At 36.5% G+C, this 23,034-nt stretch overlaps 1 pseudogene; it reads left to right on the top strand.

The window, feature by feature from the left end:
* Positions 1 to 13,658: 13,658 nt before the first annotated feature.
* On the top strand, positions 13,659 to 14,526 carry LOC150010378 (large ribosomal subunit protein uL18 pseudogene; annotated as a pseudogene).
* Positions 14,527 to 23,034: the final 8,508 nt, after the last annotated feature.

Below are 23,034 nucleotides of genomic sequence, written 5' to 3'. Positions count from 1 at the left end.
ATGAATGCTCAATTTTAAGTATGGTTTAAAATGTGTATTCGTGTGTTTTGACAATACTTGTAACCTTAAACAAGTTGCCCGTTTGATCTTTTGTTCATGTGGGATGCTTTCATTCTGTCCATTTAGCTTGCTCTTTGCTTTTTAGGTCTTATTGCCTAGCTTTTGGCACAGTGAGAAAGCAATTTTCTCCAGAGTAAAAATTAGTACTGCATCATGAATTATTCAACTCAACACATTGCTTCTTGCAGTACCCTGATCTCTTTCAGCCCCAAAGTTTTAAGTCTTCCTTTTCACAGATTCCAATCTCCATTCAATCCCTTGCCCTTCACTTTTACCTCCTCCCAATATAGCAGTCTAGCAGGATGGCACCCTGGCACCAGATTAAATTTACTTTATATTTAAATTTCAAGTCACATAGCCATCTTTGAGCTGGAGTACTTCAGAGTTCAATCACATGAGGTGGACTGTTTCCATATAAAACAAGTTCAAATGGTTCCTGTGAGATAGGAACCAGCCTTTACTAATTTCACCTTAAAATAAACCCACTAAGAAGAGTCTGACCAAACCCCAGATTCCTAAATAAGTGAAATATTCTTTTCTTTAAAATCTTTATATTTGGCAAGTTTAATGTTTTCTTATCCTCTATATAAAGCCTCTTTTCTATATATATTGTAGCTATAGTCCTTTTTCCCCTCTTTCTTCTCAGTGTCTTACTCAGGAAAATATATTTAGATAGGTAGATATAGATATAGCTATAGATATCTAGATACAGATACCTAGTTTGATATTGATGCCAATATAGGTATAGCCTAATCCTATTCCTCCTTTAGGAAATACAAATTTTCTTTTATATTTTTTAAGTTAATGTTCATTATCTTTTTTCCCCATTACTGTTTAGTCCCCTTATACTCAGCTTCCCCCAGCAATCACCACATCGTTGTCCATGCTCATGAGTCCTTAAGCCTTTGTGCTTAAGCTCTCCATCCCCTAACTTTCCTCCAATAGCTATAATACAAATTTTAACTCAATTATATATGAATGTTTATCTATTTCAAGTATATATTTTTGCTTTCTTTGTTACATTACTTATGAAATATTTAAAAGTCACACACTTCAAATGACCCAAGGTTGCATGAGGGAGAGTTTGGAGTCGCACCTTACCTATATTTATGATAAAATATGAAACTTGAAACTGAAATTATTTTGACAAATATTAAAATGGAAGAACACAGATGCAAAAGTAATAAAATAAAATCTCCTTAAAATTTTTCCAAATGATCAAATACAATGTATAAGCATACTATTGAACTGTCTTAAATTTTTGCTCCTGAAGTAATTTTTCTATTTAGAAGATACTCCAGATTGCAAAGTATTGGGTTGGCCAAATAGTTCATTTGATTTTTTCCATATGATGGCACCAGTAGCACTTAGTTGTCTATTTGTCTTTAACTTCATTCAAAATAATTTTGTTAGATTGTATTGTGAAGGCTGTCATATTAGTGTGCATTAAAAAAACAACATCAAAATTGGTGAATTTTTGTGAAGTCATGTTAATATTTAAGATGGAATAAATACACATTTTAAGCATATTATGCTTTATTATTTCAAGAAAGGTAAAAATGCAACTAAAATGCAATAAATAAATAAATAAAATGATTTGTGCAGTGTATGGAGAAGGTGCATGACTGATTGAATGTGTCAAAAGTGGTTTGTGAAACTTGGTGCTGGACAATGCTCCATGGTCAGTTAGAGCAGTTGAAGTTGATAGAAATCAAATCAAAACATTAATTGAGAACACTCAATGTCATATCACACAGGAAACAGCTGACATACTCAAAATATCCAAATCAATAAAGTTATTGCTGAAAATTTTTAAAAATGTATGTTTTATGAAGAAAACTAAAAATACTTTTTGGCCAGCCTGGTATTTACCTATCATTCTATTGCCCCAAGTTCCAAGATTTATCCTGTGCTGTCAGTCATTCAAAATTTATTGATCATATAATTGTGAGAGAAAAAATCTCAGGTTGTAACAGTGGAAAGTTGTAATAGCTGGAAGTTATAATCCACCCCATCGTTCTTTTGACACTATTTCTGTAAATGCTGACTCTGATTAATATGTAGCTTACAGATGAACAACATGCTTGTATAAGAATCCTAGAAACTAACTTCAAAAGATACAGACCCTGACCTTCAGGCGTCCTAGCTCCAGGAGATTTGCTGATCTTCAACTATGGAACCATGAAGACGTGAAGTTAAGATGATGTGAAGCCAGGATGACTAAACCAGGATGATGCCCATTGGATCATCACTTGCTTTATTGAAATGAACTGTGGTTTTCTGCACATAGAGAACTTTGTAACTCCCTCCCTTGATCTCTGTTTTGTTCACCTCTTCCTTCTTATAGAACCCTCTGCCACCTCTGAGAAGTGGAGATAGACTTTGAGACATGAGTCCCCCATCTTTCAGGTGGCCAGCATTTGCAAATAAACCACTTCCCTTTACATCAGCACCTGCCTCTCAAGTATTGGCTTTCACAGCGGCAGGTAGCCGGAACCACGTTCATTTACATGATCACCCAATTCCAAGGATCAGGCATGATTATTAAATACACATAATCCTTAAAGTATACAATTCCAGTTAAACATAAATGATCATTGTTTGTTAACTCTCCTGTTTTCTGGTCAAACAAATTGAAATTGGGACAAGATAGGCTTCTTTAAATTAGAAAGTGTGTCATATTCCTTTTGAAAGAGATGGTTTACTATGTATGTATACTTCAGAATTTAAAACACTGAAAAATGTTCAATGGAATCTTGGTTTTGATAAATAAATGGCATTAGACTTATTTTTATGGGCCGGTAGCATGCTATATGCAGCATTTCACTGCTGTTGCTGAAATGATTAATTTTTACTGTGTGCCAAAATTCAGAATTTTTATCCTGAGATGTTCCAATACTGCAGTGTTCAACTTGTATTTTAGCAGGTTCCTTGAAGATGTTAGCTTTGTGATTTTTGATTTATGGTTCCAAGTGCAATTTTACAGTTTGAATAATCAATTTTCTCTTCCCACCCACTCTTCACCCCATCTTTTCTCTCTCTCACCTTTCAATGTCATGTTGTAGTTGTGAGAAGAGAGATTCTGGTACAATCCCCTGGGGTTAGCTGATGAGCACAGACCATATGTTCCTGACTTTTTTCAGAGATTACTCCGTGTGTGACATTGACAAACCAACTCCCCCAAACAATTCTGGATAACTTTATGCTACACAAACAGCTTGCTAATGAGTCCATGTAGCAGTTGCCATATTTTAGTAATATTTATTAAATTGTTATGAGGCATGAAATTGTGTTGCTTTTATCTCTGTGATGAATTAGTTAAAAGCTATGTGTTTTTAAAAATAACTTTCTTAATTAACTCATAGTTTCTTTGCTCACATGTGTTTAAATATTTTTCCTGCTATTACTGATATTTATTTAGAGAAGACCAAACAACAAAGATCTTCAAACACTCATTGGATGTTCTTTTACCTAATTGACAAGATTAAAAGCAAGATGATAAAATATTATGACTAAAGGTTTGGCATAGCCTCTATGTACCCCAGCCTCTGCTGAGAGGTTTAAATGAGAGAATGAAAGTAAAGTGCTCCATTGTAAATACTTAATACAAGGATCTACTTTCATTATTATAATATTGCTGGTCATTCCAGTCACTTATCAAGGTATATAATTTAAAATGTTTAAATACAGTAGAAATAGAATACAGGTGCAATTCTAAAATATTATCCCCAATTGCATTTAAAAGGCTTCCAGTTTGGTTCAATCATTGTTTTCTCTAAACCAGACCAGAAAGGATTAGCATATAAGTTAGATAAATTGTCCTTCTCCAGGTAAACCTGTTTAAATATTTCTTCTATCATTTACTTCTATGAAACTTTAGCTAAATAACTTCTTTGTGTCTCGGTTTCCTTGTATATTAAGTGGTAATAATGATGATTATTACCCGATAATTTGAATTAAGTGAGATATGCATATAAAGTTTTTTAAGGTCAGTGGTCAAATACTATAAGCAACTTTAAGCTTAAATCAATTGATCTAACTATTCCTATCTATTCCTAGAAATTACAATTTTGTTACACAGCTTTTCTATTTTTACAAACAAAAAAATAATGCTTGCTAGTGTTTATTGAAAACTTAAATAATGCTAGGCACTATGTAAAGCACATTACATGTGTGCACTAATTTAAACCTCACATAAACTCTATAGGTAGGTATGTTATTACCCCATATTATGCACAAGGGCTTAAGGCACAGAAAGGTGAAGTAACTAGCCCAAGCTCATCTACTAGTAAGTGGCCCATGCTCTTTACTATGGAACTCTGCATTTCTCCTTAAAGGTCTTTGGGATTTATTTTGTAATCAATAAAATTAAAAGGTATTGTAATAATTGCTATAAATAATAATTCACTCAGCTACTCTCATTCAGCTAGGACAATTACAATGATTTCCCAATATTATCTCACTATAATCAGGACAGAACCAGAGACATCTAGACTGAAACAACCTTAAAGGTCATTTAGTCCAGCAACTCATCTGGAAAGCCTATTGCTTCTCCAGCATGTTCTCATTTCCTTTTGTCAAAAGCAATTAGGAAAGCAGAAATGTAGATCATGGGACTCAGCATCCATCTGAGACAGGAACCAAAAAGCATAAGAGGCAACTAGTTAGGGGCCTGAGCCCCTCCCAGACTTTAGTTCCTTGGTTCCTTATTTGTAACATGCAAGAAATAATGTCAATCTCACAAGTTTAGTGTGAGGCTTAAATTAGAAAAAGTAAGGGAATGTATCTTGCAAATGTGCTATGTGATTAGTTTTAAAAAATGTGTTACTTCTATTTTGGTGATAAAGATAAGGATATATTTACAGATGAAGACATGCAGAATACATTTATAAAGACAAAATGTTTTAATATATAGCTCAGTGTAATGGTCTCTGAGGTAACAAAACAATATAGTACACATTCTAAGAGTCCTGACATTGGAAAACAAGCAATTTCTTCGAGCAGCGCAAAGGGAAAGCCAAATGAAAAGCAGTGAATAGTCCTCAAGTATGGTTCAGTATGCCCACAAAAAATAATCCTTATATTGGGGAACTTAAAAGAGATAGGAAAAATTTACCTTAAGAGATAGGACTACTGTTCTTGCAATTTATGCGTAGTTCTAGACATGTTGCCTATGGATTACAAGGCCTCCTGCCTCAGCTATATCTCCTGCCTGTCATCATCCACTTCTGCAGCTTATTAGTAATTCCAGTTGGGGAAAATGAAAAACACTGGCTATTAAACCTATGACAATGGTCGTTTGTTAAGCAAATTGTCAGGCTCTGGTGGGGAGGAGGCCCAATTTATTGGCTAAAAGAGGTCATGGAGATGTCAATGATTTGTTCTAAAACTGCTTTTAATTCCTGAAACAAAGGTGTAAGCAATAATAAAGAGTATTTCAAGAGGCAAATTAAACAGTAGAAATTAAGGTGTTAAGGAACAGCAACCCATTTCTTAGCAAGGAAGTGCTCCACTTTCTTCAATGCACAAAGAAGCAAAGAGGTCTTAAGGCATAAGAAAGAAAGTAAAGCATCCTTAATGGTGGGTGTGTGGTTAATAGAGAATTAATGAGCTTGGAGAAAATTTGGAACAGAACATCTGTTGTTGGAACAGAGAGTCAATAAGAATGAAGGTATTACTGAGTAAAGAGTAGGACCCAACTGTAATTAAAGAGCACAGATAAGGTATGATCCAAAGATAAAAAGATCAGAGAAAATAATTAATTCTGAAGTTGAAAAAGTAAATATAGAAGAAGGTAAAGAAAGTAAGGTCTTGGGGGAAGGTAGGAGGTCAATTATTCAAGGTGCTTAGACAGGAAGTAATAAAAAAGCATCTGCTTGTTGCATTGAAAATCTTCCTCTTTATAGTGGCTATGCAGCCTTCAAGGACTGCTGGGCTCTTATTGCAATATTGGTGAAGATATGAGCATAAATGTCCAAACTTCTTTTCTACACGTTCTCTCACAAAATTGTCACTTTGGTTGGACCATGCCGCCCTGCTCAAACTTCTTTCATGAACTTTCATTGACAATATTGTTCTGTCTATGCCTTCTACCACTTAATGAGCCTTCTTGGTCTACCTTTATGACTTGTCTTTTTGCTTCCATATTTGTGGACATAGCTGAGAGCTGGCTTTGTCTGGTTTTATCCATACAACATCCTCCAACAGTTCTCATTTACTTGTGCAGCTTCACTTAGCACATTAAACCAGGCTGCTATTAGATGAAATGAACAGGAACATTGGGACACAGAAGAACCACAAAGCTGAAATCCATAGGACTGGGCAGATGCTACTTTAATATAGAAATAGGAAGAGGCTAAAGTTCAGAGCCTGGCTAAGTTGAAGAATCATGGTATTATATGTCTGTAGCTGTAAGGAAGTCTGGTTAAGAGTTGAGGGGGGCGTGCATGCTATAGGATTGAGTTTGGCATAATGTTAAGTACCCCCTGGAAATAAATGAATTAATGTTGAATTTATGTGAACTATACTTTGCATCACTTGAAGGAAAGACATATTATATACTACTAAAAATCTACTGAAAGAGGTTCTACAGTTTCCCTATAATAATAGTTACCCATTAAGGGTGTCATGACTGATTACATTTATAATATTTTCTAGTTACATTACTTTCTTCTAAAAGTACTTTCTTTACAGTTTCCTGCTGAAAAAATAAACAATTATTTCATTCCTAAGTGAAGTTTTTCCCTCCCAATAGTACCCATTTAAAAGCCTCTAACCAAAATTGACACTATTCTTTAAGAAGTTAATTGATCTCCGTAAGTAGATTTCACTAAAATTTTTACTTTTAATCTCAAGTATAAACCCGGAAAATATGGAGAGCTTATTAAAACACCACAGAGAGAATGGAAAGTTCGTGACAGAAATTATTTCAGACAATCATGATTTTACTCCTTATAAGAAATTGAAACCATTCTAGAGCAATATTAAAACACACATACACACACAAACATTTTGGCTAAAGTACTATCAAAATCCTATTTGTTAAACTACTTACATCTACTGAATTAGTTTAGGTCTTCAGACCATAGAGTCTAGGACTTTCCTCAGGCCATTCTGTCTCCAAATGCTGCAACTACAACCATATATACATATAGCCTAGCTCAGTCTCTCCAGCATGGACTGTAGCTCTATATTATAGCCAACCTCTTCTTGTTTAATTGAAACTAAACTTAGTCAGTTGAATATGAACTTTCCTTTTTCATCTTTCAGTGGCTGTTGGACGTGGATATTGTAAGGCCTTTCCCTGAAGGTCTGGAGTCTGAACTCTGAACTCTGAGTGTCACTTACCCATCACTTTGGGCTCTCTATTCTGTTCCATTGATCTATGTGTCTGTTTTTATAGAAATAAACCCATGCATACATTATTAATAATATATGACAAAGGAGGCAAGTCTATATTTACAATGGAGTAAATAACTATTCAATAAATGGTATTGGGAAAATTGGGCAGATATATAAAAAAGAAAGAAAGAAAAACTAGACCTATCTTCTTACACCATATACAAGAATAAGTTCAAAATTGATTAAATACTTAAATGTAAGACTCAAACCATAAACTCTTAGAATAAAATATAGGTGGCAAACTCTCTGTTATTTATCGTAGAAATATTTTTCTAATATATTTCCTTGAGCAAGGGAGACAAAAAGAAATAATTAAACCAGTGAGATTGTATTAAACTTAAAAGTGCTGCACAGCAATGGAACCATTAACAAAACAAAAAGGGAACCTACTGAATGGGAGAAGATATTTGTTAATCACACAACCAATAAGGGGTTGATATTCAAAATTTATAAAGAACTCATACAACTCAACACCACACATACACAAAAGTCCAATTAAAAAGTCAGAAGAGGACCTGCAAGACACTTCTCCAAAGAGGACATACAGATGGCCAATACACATATGAAAAAATGCTCAACAGCACTAATTGTCAAAAATTTCAAATTAAAGCCACACCTTGCACCCATCAGAATGGCTGTCATTGGAGGATCCAAGATGCTGAGTAAGTGAGAGCTGGCTACCTCCTCAAGGGACAATCTGGAATTGTAGCTGAATTATTGGGAGGTCATCCAGAATGACCAACTGAGTGGTGCCTGGAGGGAGACCTTATAACAACAGGCAGACAAAAGAATCAGCTTCACCACAACTTCACCAGTATGGAGTGCAGAGGAGACATGAAAGGGGTGGCCAGGCTCCCACAGGTGGCAGCTGGAGAGATATTTCAGCAGCCAGTGGCTTCCCCCTGAGAAGTGTGGGGGCTAAACATTGGTCTGGGCTCCACAGCCTACAGCATCAGAGCCAGAAAGGCACTCAGATAACATCCAGCTGTAAAAATATGGCAGGGTTTGTGCCTGCCAGGGATAGACAGCTAAACATTTGGAAATCCTTTTAAAGGACCAATACACAAAACTTTGTATGCAGCTACTTACCCTGGGCTCTGGAAAAGAGGGGCAAACTCAACTAGAGATGCTTGAGGAGAGTTTCGGGATGGTGGCTTTGGGGAGAGAATTGAGGTATCAGATGCCAGAATCCCTGTGCCAAGTCATTCCCCATACTGCAGGAACTATCTTGCTCAGACAGAGCAATCCCCACCAAGTGACATCAGCCTGAGGAAAAACAATAGCTCCACCACAGGAATGACTCTGCCCCACCCTGTGGTGCTTAAGTATAATTGCTGACTAGAGAATGACAAGATTAACAACTGAAGCAAAGAGCCACAGACTGTGGATCAATGGTAGTCTCAAACAGGCTGCCTAGGCCCAGACTGGGACACCATCTGACATTGTCAGAAAGAGAAAACAGTCATAAAACTAGATTCTACTAAGACAAATTTCACTGCAGTCTTTTTAAAGATGTGTGTTATTTTCTCTCCTGCACTGCTTTTGACATCCATTTCTTGTTCTTCAAGTTTGTGCCTATTAGGTCACTAGTTTCATATTATAGTTTATTTCAAATCTCATATTTTGTTCCTCCCTCCCATTAATTCATTTTATCTTCTCTTTCCTTCTTCTTACTTTCATTTAAAATTTTATTTACTCTCTTGTTATGACTTGTTTCTATTCCACACTCTTACTAATTCTCCTCCCTCCAGTGTCTCAAAACCACCTTTCATGTCATTAGTCATCTCAAATTATTTTTTCCATTCATAAAATACCCTTATTTTCTTTCCACCTTTATCAATATTTGATCATTGATGTTGCATTTCAATTTTTTTCTAGATTTTCACTATTTTTATATTTCAAATCTCAAAATTTACCACTCCCCTCTCCTACTCCATTTTGCCTGCTGTCTTTTCTTTTCCCTACTGTCTTTCCTTTTTTTCATTTTAAATTTTAATTTTTTCTTCTGTTAGCCTGGCTTTTATTTCTCACTCTTAGTATTCCTTCTTCCTCTATCCTCCCCAAATCATTTTTTTTCCTTTAGATGTCCATTAAGTTTTCCTTTCTTTTCCTTTTCTCCATTATTCCCATCATCTTTGCTCTGTTGTTGATATTGCTGTGGTAGATCTTTATCCTCAGTTTTGATCCTATTTTTCCTTTTTCTTCTTGCTTTCTGTGTGTGTACATACACACACACATATATGTATACTTATTTATTTATATTTTTAACCTCTCTTTAAACCTAATACTATATTCTTCCTTTCCCTTACTTCATTTAATCTTTCTTCCACCCTTTTTTTAAGAGGTAAATTTAATCTTCTTTCTCTCTTCACCTTGTCTCTATTCCATACTCTTAATATTGCCCCTCCTCTACTCTCTAAAAATTATTTTTTCAGTTAGTCATGTCATATTTTTTTGTCCTTCCTTATAATAGTCAGCACCTTTACAACTTTGTTAATATTGGCTCATTTGTTGTTGATAGTGTGATTGTGGGTGGGGGTTATTATTGTAGATGTGGCCTTTTTTCCTGGGCTGATTGGTTTTGTTCTGGCAGCACCTGTACTACATATAATACATGGTAGGCAGAGTGACTCTCAGTCAGCCAGCTGGAGGGAAGGATCCACCAAAGAAAGAACCAACAACAACCAAAACCCAACAACAACCAAAACCCAATTACAACCAGAGAGCTCACATAAACATTATAAAAGGATTCCCAAAAGCATTAAGCTTAGGAGATCAAGGAGACTGCACCACTGAATCCCACAAGTCTCCTACCACAGAAAGTCATCCCATAATGGCAGGGAGTCAAAGAAAATCAATCTAAGATGCAGAAACAAGCAAGAAGAGTCACAAAAATGGGGAGGCAAAAAAACAACCCCCAATGAAAGGAAAAGAGGAATCCCCAGAAAGAGTGGTAAATGAAATAGAGGGAAGCAAACTATCAGACATGGAATTCAAAATAATGATTACAGGGAAGCTCAATGAGCTCAGCAAGCACAAAGGAAACTACAAAGAACTCCAACGGGACTACAAAGAACTCCAGGGAAGCTACAAGGAACTTATTGGGAACTACACCAGCATTAAAAAGCACATAAACTATCAACAAGTGCCAGGAGGAAATGAAGAATACAATATTTAAAATGAAGAACACAGTAGGAGGAATTAAAAGCAGGCTACATGGAGCAGAGGATCAATCAGCGAGCTAGAGGACAAGGCAGAAAAAAATTCTCACACAGAACAATTTTTAAAAAAAGACTTAAAAGGAATGAAGATGGTTTAAGGGAGCTGCAGGACAACATGAAATGGAATGATATCCATATCATAGAAATACCAGAAGGAGAAGAGAGGAGCAAGGGATAGAAAACTTATTTGAAAGAATAATGATAGAAAACTTCCCAAATTTGATTAGAGAAAATGTCACCCAAGTCCAGGAGGCACAGAGGGTCCCAATCAAGATGAACCCAAAGAGGCCCACTCCAAACTCATCATAATTAAAATGGTAAAATTCAAAGACAAAGAGAGAATCTTAAAAGCAGCAAGGGAGAAGCAGCTAGCAAAATGCAAGGGAGCTCCAATAAGATTGTCAGCTGATTACTCAACAGAAACACTACAAGCCAGAAGGGAATGGCAGAAAATATTCCAAGTAATGAAAAGCAAAGGTCTACAACCAAGACTACTCTGGCACAGCAAGGTTCTCATTTAAAATGGAAAGCAAAATAAGGAATTTCCCAGACCAAAAAAAAAAAAAAAAAAGGCTAAAAGAATACATCTCCACCAAACCAGAATTGAAAGAGATGCTAAAGGGACTGCTTTAAGAAGATGAATAAAAAGAGAGAGAGGAACACAGGTACAAAGGGAAAAAATGGCAAAGAATAAGTACCTATCAATACTAACCTTAAATGTAAATGGATTAAATGCCCCAGTCAAAAGACATAGGGTAATTGAATGTATAAGAAAACATGACCCACATATATGCTGTCTACAAGTGACCCACCTCAGAGCAAAAGATATACACACACTGAAAGTGAAGGGATGGAAAAAATATTCCAAGCAAAAAGACATGAAAGAAAAATTCTGGAGGTAGCAATACTTATATCAAACAAAATATATTTCAAAACAAAGTCCATAAAAAAACACAAAGGAGAACACTACATAATACTTAAGGGGTCAATCCATCAAGAAGATATAACCCTTGTAAATATATATGCACCCAGAATAGGAGCACCCAACTATATAAGGAACAACTTGGAGGACTTCAAGAAAGATATCAACAGCAGCACACTTATAGTAGTGAACTTTAACACCTCATTGTCAACAACGGAGAGATCTTCCAAGCAAAGAATCAACAAGGATATTGTGGGATTTAACAACACTCTAGATCAAATGGACTTACTTGATATATACAGACCCTTTCACCCAAAGAAGCAAAATACACATTGTTTACCAATGCACATGGAATATATCAAAGATAGACCACATGGTAGGGCACAAAATAAGCCTCAAAAAAGTCAAGAAAATTGAAATTATATCAAGCATCTCAGATAATATTAGCTAGAAAATTGAAACCAACCTCAAGGAAAAAAATTCAAAAACATTCAAATTCATGGAGACTGAATAACATGCTATTTATGAATGGGTTAACAATGACATTAAGGACAAAATAAAAAAGTTTCTGGAAACTAATGAATATTAATGCACAACAGACCATAAGCTATGGGAAACAGAGAAGGCAGTTCTGAGAGGGAAGTTCATAGCAATGTTGGACTACCTAAAAAGGAAAGAAAAATCTCAAATGAAAAACTTAAACCTATATCTACAAGAACTATAACAATAACAAACAAAGCCCAGAGCAAGTACAAGGAAGGAAATAATCCAGATCAGAGAAGAATTAAATGACATAGAGACTACATGAAAAATTCAAATAATCAATGAACAAAATTGATAAGCAAAATTGATAGGCCTTTAACCACTCATCAAGAAAAGACAGAGGACCCAAATAAATAAATTCAGAAATGAAAGAAGAGAAATTATAACTGATGCCACAGAAATACAAAGGATTGGCAGAAATTACTATAAACAACTACATGCCAAAAAATTTGACAATCTAGGCAAAATCGACAAACTACTAGAAATACGTAGTTTTCCAAAACTGAATCAAGAAGAATCAGTAATCAAAAAACTACCAGCACACAAAAGCCATGGACCAGATAGCTTTGCAGGTGAATTTTACCAAAAATTTAGGGGAGAGCTAACTCCTAGCCTCCACAAACTATTCCAAAAAACTCAAGAAGAGCACAGACTCCCAAACTCATTTTACGACACCACTATTATCCTAATTCCAAGACCAAGGTGAGACACAACAAATAAAAAAAAAACTATAAGCCAATATCACTGATGAACATAAAAGCTAAAATCCTCAACAAAGTATTGGTAAACTGGATACAGCAATACATTAAAAAAATCATACACCATGATCAAGTGGCATCCATCACAGGGATGCAAGGATGGTATAATATTTGACATCAATAAACATAATGCACTACATAACAAAAGTGAAAGACAAAAATTGCATGATCATATCAATAGATGCTGAAAAAGCATTTAATAAAGTACAGCACCCATTTATGATAAAAAAGTGGCAATAGAGGAAGCATACCTTCCATAATAAAGGCCATATATGAGAAGCCTACAGCCCACATCATACTAAATGGGAAAAAAGTAAAAACTTTCCCCCTACGATCAAGAACAAGACAAGGGCGCCTGCTTTCACCACTTTTATTCAACATAGTATTGGAAGTTCTAACCACAGCAATCAGACAAGAAAAAGAAATAAAAGGCATCCAAAGTGGAAAGGAGAAAGTAAAACTGTCATGATTCGCAGATAACATAATAGTGTACATAGAAAACCCTATATGCTCCATCAATAAACTACTCAACCTAGTAAGTGAATATGGAAAAATAGCAGGATACAAAGTCAATATTCAGAAATCAAAGGCATTTTTGTACACCAACAATGAAATATCAGTAACAGAAACTGGGGGGTAAATCCCATTTACTATAACAACAAGAATAATAAAGTACTCCCTTTCCCCCTACCGGAGCTGTGCTAGGCCTGCAGGTCCATAGTGAGCCACAGCCATGGGTCTCTCATCCACAGGATGGGGTTTGTAAAAGTTGTCAAAAATAACGCCTACTTCAAGAGATGCCAAGTGAAATTTAGAATACAAGAGGTTAAAACTGATTATTATGCCTGGAAATGCTTGGTAATCCAGGATAAAAATACGTAGAACACACCCAAATATAGGATGATAGTTCGTGTAACCAACAGAGATATCATTTGTCATATTGCTTATGCTTGTATAGAAGGAGATACGATAGTTTGTGCAGCTTATGCTCATGAACTCTCAAGTAATGGTGTGAAGATTGGCCTGACAAATCATGCTGCAGCATATTGTACTGGCCTGCTGCTGGCCCACAGGCTTCTCAATAGGTTTGGCATGGACAAGATCTATGAAGGCCAAGTGGAGGTGACTGGGGATGAACACAATGTGGAAAGTATTGATGGTCAACCTGGTGCCTTCATCTGCTATTTGGATGCTGAGATTGCCAGAACTACTACTGGAAATAAAGTTTTGGAGCCCTGAAGGGAGCTGAGGATGGAGGCTTGTTTATCCCTCACAGTACCAAATGATTCTCTTGTTATGATTCAGAAGGCAAAGAATTCAATTCAGAAGTACATTAGAAGTACAACATGGGTCAGAATGTCACAGGTTATATGCATTACCTAATGGAAGAAGATGAAGATGCTTACAATTCTCTCAATACATAAAGAACGGCGTAACTCCAGACATGGAGGATATGTATAAGAAAGCTCATGCTGCTATACAAGAGAATCCAGTCTATGAGAAGAACCTGAAGAAAGAGGTAAAAAAGAAGAGGTGAAATCGTCCCAAAATGTCTCTAGCTCAGAAGAAAGATTGGGTAGCAAGCTTCCTCAGAGCTCAGTAATGGGCTGCAGAGAGCTAATAAGCCAAACCATAATTTTCTATGCAGATTTTTCTGATAAAGACAATAAATTGATTGAAAAAGCAGCTAAAAAAAATAATAAAGTACCTAGGGATAAACTTAACCAAGGGGTAGAAGACCTGTACGTGGAAAACCACATAACACTGAAGAAATAAATCAAGGAAGTTACAAATAGGTGGAAGCATATACTGTATTCATTGATTGGAAGACTTAATATCATTAAAATGTTCATACTACCCAATTTATAGATTCAATGCAATCCCTATTAAAATACCAATAATATATTTCATAGATTTAGAAAAAACACTTCAAAAATTTATATGGAACAAATAATGACTTCAAGTAGCCTCAGCAATCTTGAGAAAGAAGAACAAAGTGGGAGGAGTCACAATATTTGATATCAAACTATATTACAAGGCTACTGTAATTAAGACAGTCTAGTACTGGCATAAGAACAGACACATAGATCAATGGAACAGAATAGAGAGCCCAGAAATAAACCCAGGTCTCTACGGTCAATTAATATTTGACAAAGAGGTCAGGAGCATAAAATGGAGTAAAAATAGCCTCTTAAACAAATGGTGTTGGGAGAACTATATAGGACATGCCAAAAAATCAAACTAGACCACCAACTTAGACCATACACCAGAATGAACTCAAGATGCATAAAAGACTTAAATGTAAGCCGTGGCATTATAAAAGTCCTAGAGGAAAACATAGGCAGTAAATCTCAGTTATTCCATGCAGCAATATTTTCACCAATACATCTCTAGAGCCAGGGAAATAAAGAAAGTATAAACAAGTGGGACTACATCAAATAAAAAACTTCTGCAGAGCTAAAGACAAAATCATAAAATGAAAGGGAACCAATTGTATGAGAAAACATATCTGTCAATGATACCTTGGACAAGGGTTTGATCTTCAAAATATATAAAGAGCTTATACAATTCAACACCAGGAAGACAAACAACCCAATTAAAAAATTGGCAAAGGACCTGAACAGATACTTCTTCGAGGAGGACAAACAGAGGGTCCATAGGCATATGAAGGGATGCTCAATATCACTAGCCATCAGAGAGATGCAAATTAAAATCACAATAATATACCACCTCACATCTATTAGAATGGCCGTCACTAACAAAACAACAAACAGCAAATGCTGGTGAGGATGTGGGAAAAGGGAACCCTAGTGCACTGTTGGTGGGAATGCAGACTGGTGCAGCCACTGTGGAAAATATATGGAATTTCCTCACAAAACTAAACATGAAACCCACCTTTTGGTTCAGTGATTTCACTGCTAGGATTATACTCTAAGAATTCTGAAACACCAATTGAAAAGAACTTATGTACCCCTGTAATCATAGCAGTGTTATTTACAATAGCCAAGTACTAGAAACAGCCTAAGTACCCATCAGTAAATAAGGGGATCAAAAACTGTGGTATATTTATGCAATGGAATACTTCGCAGAAGGAAATAGGATCCTGCCTTTTGTGACAGCATGGATGAAACTGGGGAGTATTATGCTAAGTGAAATAATCCAGTCAATGAAAGACAAATACCATATGATCTCACCTATAAGTGGAACCTATTGAACAAAATAAACAAATGAGCAAAATTGAACTAGAGGCATGGAAACAAGGAACAGACTGACAGTGACCAGAGGGGAGGGGGAAGGATTATAAGGGGGATGGTAACCAGAAGGGGAAAGGTCTAGTCTAGGAACAGGTATAAATGACCCATGGACATGGACAATAGTGTGGGCATTGATTGTGGGAGAGGGGTGGCATGTGGAGCTGGGGAGAGCAATGAGGAAAAAACTGAGACAACTGAACAACTGGACAAGAACAGCAATTAACAAAATGCAAAAAAAAAAAAAAAAAAAAAAAAGGATGGCTGCCATCACCAAATCAACAAACAAGTGATGTTGTGGATGTAGAGAAAAGAGAACCCTCCTGCACTGCTTGTGGGAATGTGACTGGTGCAGCCATAGTGGAAAACAGTGTGGAGCATCCTCAAAAATTAAAAATGGAGCTGCCTTGGCCCTGGCTGCTGTGGCTCAGTGGATTGAGTGTCAGCCTACGAGCCAAGTGTTGCTGGTTCGATTCCCAGTCAGGGCACATGACTAGGTTGCACGTCAGGTCCCCAGTTGGGGGTGCCAGTGAGAGGCAACCACACAGTGATGTTTCTCTCCCTCTCTTTCTCCTTTCCCCTCTCTCTAAAAATAAAATAAACAAATAAATAAATTATTTTAAAAAATTTTTTAAAGAAAATGGAGCTGCCTTATAACCCAGTGATTCCACTTCCAGGAATATATCTGAAGTACTGCAAAACACTAATTTTAATGGCTATATGCACCCCTTTGTTCATTGCAGAGTTATTTACAATAGCCAAAACATGGAACTTCAAACCCAATGCATCAGCTCCTAGAACATACCTTTTTGTGGAGAAGCAAGCAGAGCTGCAACCAACATCCCAGAATTAGGGTCTAGAGAGAGAAAATTTCAGCATATCCTACAAAGTTGCATATATTTTTAGTTAAGGTTTCAGAAACTTGGCATTACACACAATATCAGGCATTCGGAAATAAGTGAACAAACTAATGGATTAGTTAAATAATTGTATACCATCATTTATCCTTTCCTGAGTTATTTAAAATACCATGCAGTTAGAATCTGGATTTTATAACTAATATCTGTAAGTTAAAACTAGAAAAAAGGGTGAATGAACAAGTAAATGAGTGAATGAACCAACAGGTTTTGTTGTTTTTTTTTTTTTTATATAACATCAGATAGAAATATGGTCTTTCCCCAGATTAATGTAGATTCATAAGGCCTCATTGTATAATAAGTTTAGGGTTTATGGACCTCCTTTTCTTATATGAACTGTATACTGCAAATCCATCTCACTTAAATAGTCAGCACAAGTAGTGTTGTTATCTATCTGTAAAGCATTTCTTTAGTTTTATATAGTAAGATAGCCAAGAATTACAAATGTTATTCTCTTCTTCTAAACTATCTTTTATGTGCCACACACCCCCACCACCTAGGAACTATTGCAAAGATAAAAATCTGTCCTTTGTTTGATCTGCTACACAGATCTGCTACATATATCTTTTCCTTCCATACTGCATCTGAAAATTTATTCAAGTAGCAAGATAAGCTGTGTGCTTCTTCATGGTGTTTTCAGTTTCCTTTCTTATAATTTCAAATGATAGCTAAGTGATTACTAAGTAGTAGTTTAATAATAGCTAAGTGATTAGAAGCTGGAGATTTTAATGTAACAAGTATGTAAGGCTTTATTTTTCATAAAGTAACATCAGCTATTGTGTACAAAATACTCACTGGTTTTTCAACTCTAGATGCTTTACACATTTATAATTAAATGCTCTATCCTTTGATCAGACTCTGTCAATGTAATATCATGAATAATATTGTAGGACTCCAAGAGGAATTTTAAACAAAGCAATTATATCAATAAACAGTTTAGTGATTGCTTCTGTTTTGTTTATAATAATTACATATGATACTTAGAAACTAAAGAATTAGAATATTTTTCTATAAAGGAAAACATGAAATGCTTAAAGTTATCAAGACCTTTTTTTTTCTATTTCTCTTTTTCTCTTCTGACTCTCAAGTTTATGAGGGACCGCTTAAGTTCTAGAATAATAGTCTTACTCCTCCCTATATTATCTTAGGTAAATATAACTTGGTCCTTCATGTTCCTTTTGCCATGCAGTGCTGTTTATGTAGGAAATATGCTTTCCTTATGATTATAGGCATAGCAGTACCTCTTTTAGGAAAAAAAAAATAGGTAAACATCTAAATTGTAGATTTATAGTAAAATTATCAATTAGAATAGAAATAAGCCCACACCATATCACACAGTATAATAAAAATATTTAGCAAACACTTTGCACTATGCCTTGTGTGCTATTCTAAGCCCTTTACATATAAAACCAAATTTGATCTATGTACCTTCCTTAAAGTACAATTGTTGGTCTTGTGTAAGAGGTTTGTGTACCTGATGCGTAGTCTACACCTGAACCTTCAAGATGGACAGAATTTTCTTAAATGCTTATGATGCATTTTTGGATATCCAAAGACCTCTAACTCCTATTTCTACCTACTAGACAGTTCAGAGAATTCTGTTTGGAACCTGAACAACAGAACTGTAATTGAGATGGCTGCAACTTTCCCAGGAATCCATCTAAATATGGAAGAGTAATTCCTAATGGCGGTTCTACTAAGGACTGCTAGGATTCTCTTGAAACCTAAGCAACTCAATCCAGAAAGGAATTGATCCCTAGACACAGTGGCTGGAGAAAGGGTCTGCTGATTATATGGACAATTCCACACCTGTCTTCCACCATCTTCCTTAACAATTACTCACTGTAGCTCATTTAGAACAGAGAAACATTTGCCCTTAGAGAGTCAGAAAAAGTCTGAATTGTAGATATGTATTATTGACCAAGAATGAGGCCAAGGCACAGAAACATTTATTACTAATAATGGTAATTCTTTTCATGTACAGTGCTTTCAGGTATATAAAGTATATTCTCTTTTCTCATTATATTTTAGCATAGATGAATAGGCTTTTATTTATTTATTTTACTGATGAGGAATCCAAGTCTCCAGAAAAACTAAACAGGTTGTGAAGGTACAGAGGGTGAAGCTGAGACCTGAATCCATTCTTCTGCCTCTCAAGCCAGTACATGTTCTAAGATTCTATAAAGTTGTTAAAATTATCCCAGCAATGCTCTGGCCAGCTGGCACAGTTGGTTGTAGCATTGTCCCATACACCAAAAGGCTGCAGGTTGGATACCCAGTCAGGGCACATACCTACGTTGCGGATTTGTCCCCAGTCCAGGCATGTACTGGAAGCAACAAATCAATGTTTCCCTGTCTCTGTCTCTCTCTTTCATCCTCTCTCTCTAAAATCAACAGAAACATATCCTCAGGTGAGGATTAAAAACACATCCTCAGATAAAGAGCTACAGTTTTTCTTTGCAGTTTAAGACATTTTTAGAGATGTGAGGAAGAAAACTTGCTCTATTTCACACCACACCTGTCAGAGACCACCCTCACATAAACAAAGCTCCATCTCTAGGCTGTGGTGATGGAGCTGATAATACTTCAGCCCCACCCCAAATGACCTATACTTGGTAATCAAATGGGTTTCTAACTCATAAACTGAGGGTTTTTCTTGTGATTCTTAAATTCCTGCTTGTTTCATTGTAAGTTAAAAGATGGTCTTTGACCAAAGTAAAGTGCAAGGCTAGACTCTACAGCACATATACATAGAGCTATGAACAAGGGCTTTTTCCCAAACTGCAAGCACTGCCCTGTTCTGGCAGCCTTCAATCTATCCCTCTGGAACTCAGATACTCTCTCCTGCTTGAGCTCTGGCAGGGCACTTCTCTATCAGCTATGTGGATCAGACTAACATCTGTCCTAACATATCTACAAAACAGTAATCCTTATCCCTGCCCCACCTCCATACAGAAAGGGATCTAACCCAAATTGCAAACAGGGCTGGGGACTGGTTTGGGAAGGCTTTCTGAAAGAGATGAAACTTCAACTTTGCCTGGAAAGATAATTAAAAATTAATCAAAGGAAGGGAAGAGAGGGAGCTTTAAAAAGGAGAATAGGGCATGTGAAAAGTTACTGATGCCTGACATGGGATGGAGTGTTGGGGGAAGAATAGGACTGTCAGAAACAAGAAATCAACCTGTATCTTCCGTTGTCTTCTTTAATAATAACTTAACTTTCTAGGGAAAATGCCCTGAAAGTTGTTGATGTCTAAGTCAAATAGCAGCATAATTATTAAAGGCCCAAATCAGATGCTAGCTCCTCTGTTAAACATTGGAGGTTATTCCTCCCACCACTGCCCTCTCAACAGCCCTCACTGCTCTCAGCTCAGACCGCAGTCATGAACTTTAGATCATGAATGCCTGGCAGGCAGCAACAGTCCTCCCACTGCCACATGGACTGACCTTCCTGAATCTGTGCCTACACTCTCGCTTTCCCTCCTGTCACATGGGAAGACAAGCCTCTGTTCCTGTCAGAGGCAGTCCCTTCACTGAGGTTCTGGATTTCATGTCTCATCTACTCAAGGACTTTGTTCCTTCAGAAATATACCTCCCACGTTGTGCCATCCATCTCTCATTCTCTATACTTTTCTACATACAAAACATCCAGTAGTCTTTCTTTGACCCTTGTGTCCCTCCACCTACAGCTCGGTTTCTCCCCCTTTGTCATAGCACTCTCCAAAAGTCATCTGTGCATGCTCTCTGCATTTCCTTATCTCACATTTTATCTTCAACCCACACATATACTTGCATCCCAGTCACTCCACTAAAACTGTTCTGACAAGGCCAATGGAAGCCTCCACTTTGCCAAATCCAAATATTACATCCCTGTTTTCATCTTACTTTCTCATTGACCTTTCACATAGTTAAGGCCCCTCTTCTAGATATGCAGTCTCTTGAACTGGCATCCGGAGGTTCCTAGTTTTTCTTCTCCCCTCACTAGCAGCTCTCTCTGAAATTTCTTTGCTGACTCTTTCTCATTACAGGACCTCTAAATGTTGTAACAACTCCCAGGTAATTTCTGAGATATCCTCTCTCTTCTCTCTCTGATGTTTATCTTTCTTTAGTCCATGAGTTATTCTATCTCAATATTGTTGTGTCTTGTATTTAAGTCTACAAGAATGACTGCTCCATCAGGATACCTATCCAAATGTCTACCTGTATGTCTAATGTCATTTCAAATGGAACAAGATTTACTTTCCTATTCTTAAAACTGTTTTTCCCTCATCTCGGTAACTTCTGCACCAAAAGCCTAGAGCCATTAGGGATTCCAGTCTTTATCTCACTAATCACATCAACTCCTCCAGTAGGCCCTAGTGGCTTCCTAGGTTGAGCAACCAACTCCTACCTGGAGTTTCACCCATCTGGTCTCTTTCAATTCTTGCTCCTCTCTAATCTATTTTTTTTTAAAGGCAGGCTGACTAGACTTTTAAGATACAAGTCAAATTATGCCACTACCCTCACCAAACCCTCCACTAGCTTCTCATTGCACGTAAGATAAATATAAAATTTCATATTATGACTTAAAGACCTTACAAAAGCTAAAACCATTTTTTATCCCCTCTTCCAGTATACTTTACATTTTCCTTCTCTCTGTCTCTCTCTTCCTCTCTCTCTGTCTCTGTCTGTCTTTGTTTATGTCTCTCTGTCTCTCTTCTCACCTCCCTCAATACTTTACTATTTTCTAAGCTTGTTCCACTTCAAGGCCTCTGTAGTTGCCAAAACCTGCCTCATCATTAACGTCATAAGTCAAACATTACATCTTGGAAATGTTTCCCTGATCACCCAATCAAAACACACTATTATGTTATAGTTACAGTAGTTTTTCTTCTTAGCACTTATCACCATAAATATCTCAGTTCTTGGCTTGTTTTCTTGTGCAGTTTCTGCTTTTATCCACTAGTCTGTAAATCTGTGCTACTCTTGTTCACCAAGTATCTCCTGCACATAGACTAGTACCAGGCACACAAACTGTGCTTAATAAATAGTTGCCGAATGAATGGATGAATAAATGAATGAATACATTATTAATCTACATAATCAAAGAATATATACAAAGGCTGCTGGGACTCAAGAAGGGACGTTGGCAAAGTAATGTGTTTCAGGCACTGCCGGGCATCTTTGACCTAGAGTTTATTCTAAAATTGTCTATAGATCTGCTTGGCTTTGGGCTTCCCAGTGTGCTGTGTGTCCTCAGGCAATCCAAATAAAGAAAGAGTCACACAGGCCCCTTCTCAATAGCTGTGCTCTGGGCCCACTCCTGCCAGTAACTGAGATTCAGCTCTGAGCAAAGCACTGTAATTACACCTGTTACTAATTAAAGGACAAAATAAATGTGAAGTGCCAGTGAAATACTGCACAGGAGTAAAGCAGCAATTATATTTATTGTATAATTTCCATTTGGCAATTATATTGATTGCACAATTGAACATACTGCATAATGGTGATAATTACAATTGTTAACATTTTCTGCTGGGAAGAACCCAAGTGGGTAAACAGGTTGCTTTGAGTTACTGACAATCAGAAGGGGGAGTGTAAATTTTCTCTTTAATTCTTACACATATTGATCAGAAGAATTTCCTTAGGAAATACTGAAGTTTGAAAAACAGACCTTTCATGTTTTTAGAAGGAAAATCAATTTGAATCTTTCAGCATTTTGCATTGATGGAAAAAATAAATGCAAAGGGAAATCAACCCAGAGAAAAAATGGGGAGGTAGGTATTCCTCTGTTAGAACAGATTTGGCAAGGAGCCTCAACCACAGGACCTGAGGCAGCAAGCAAACACATCCAGAGCAGAGGAAAATGGGCACTACCAAGACCTAAGCCCAAATCAATCCCTCTTAGTAGATCACATTTGCATAAAAGAGTGGCCAAAACAAGGGAAGATTACAGTGCTTGGTCAGAGAGCACACATGCTAA

The sequence above is a fragment of the Furipterus horrens genome, unplaced genomic scaffold, assembly GCF_987537825.1.
Source record: "Furipterus horrens unplaced genomic scaffold, mFurHor1.1.pri manual_scaffold_5, whole genome shotgun sequence".
NCBI classification, from domain to species: domain Eukaryota; kingdom Metazoa; phylum Chordata; class Mammalia; order Chiroptera; family Furipteridae; genus Furipterus; species Furipterus horrens.
This window is presented reverse-complemented; position numbering and strand designations above follow the sequence as displayed.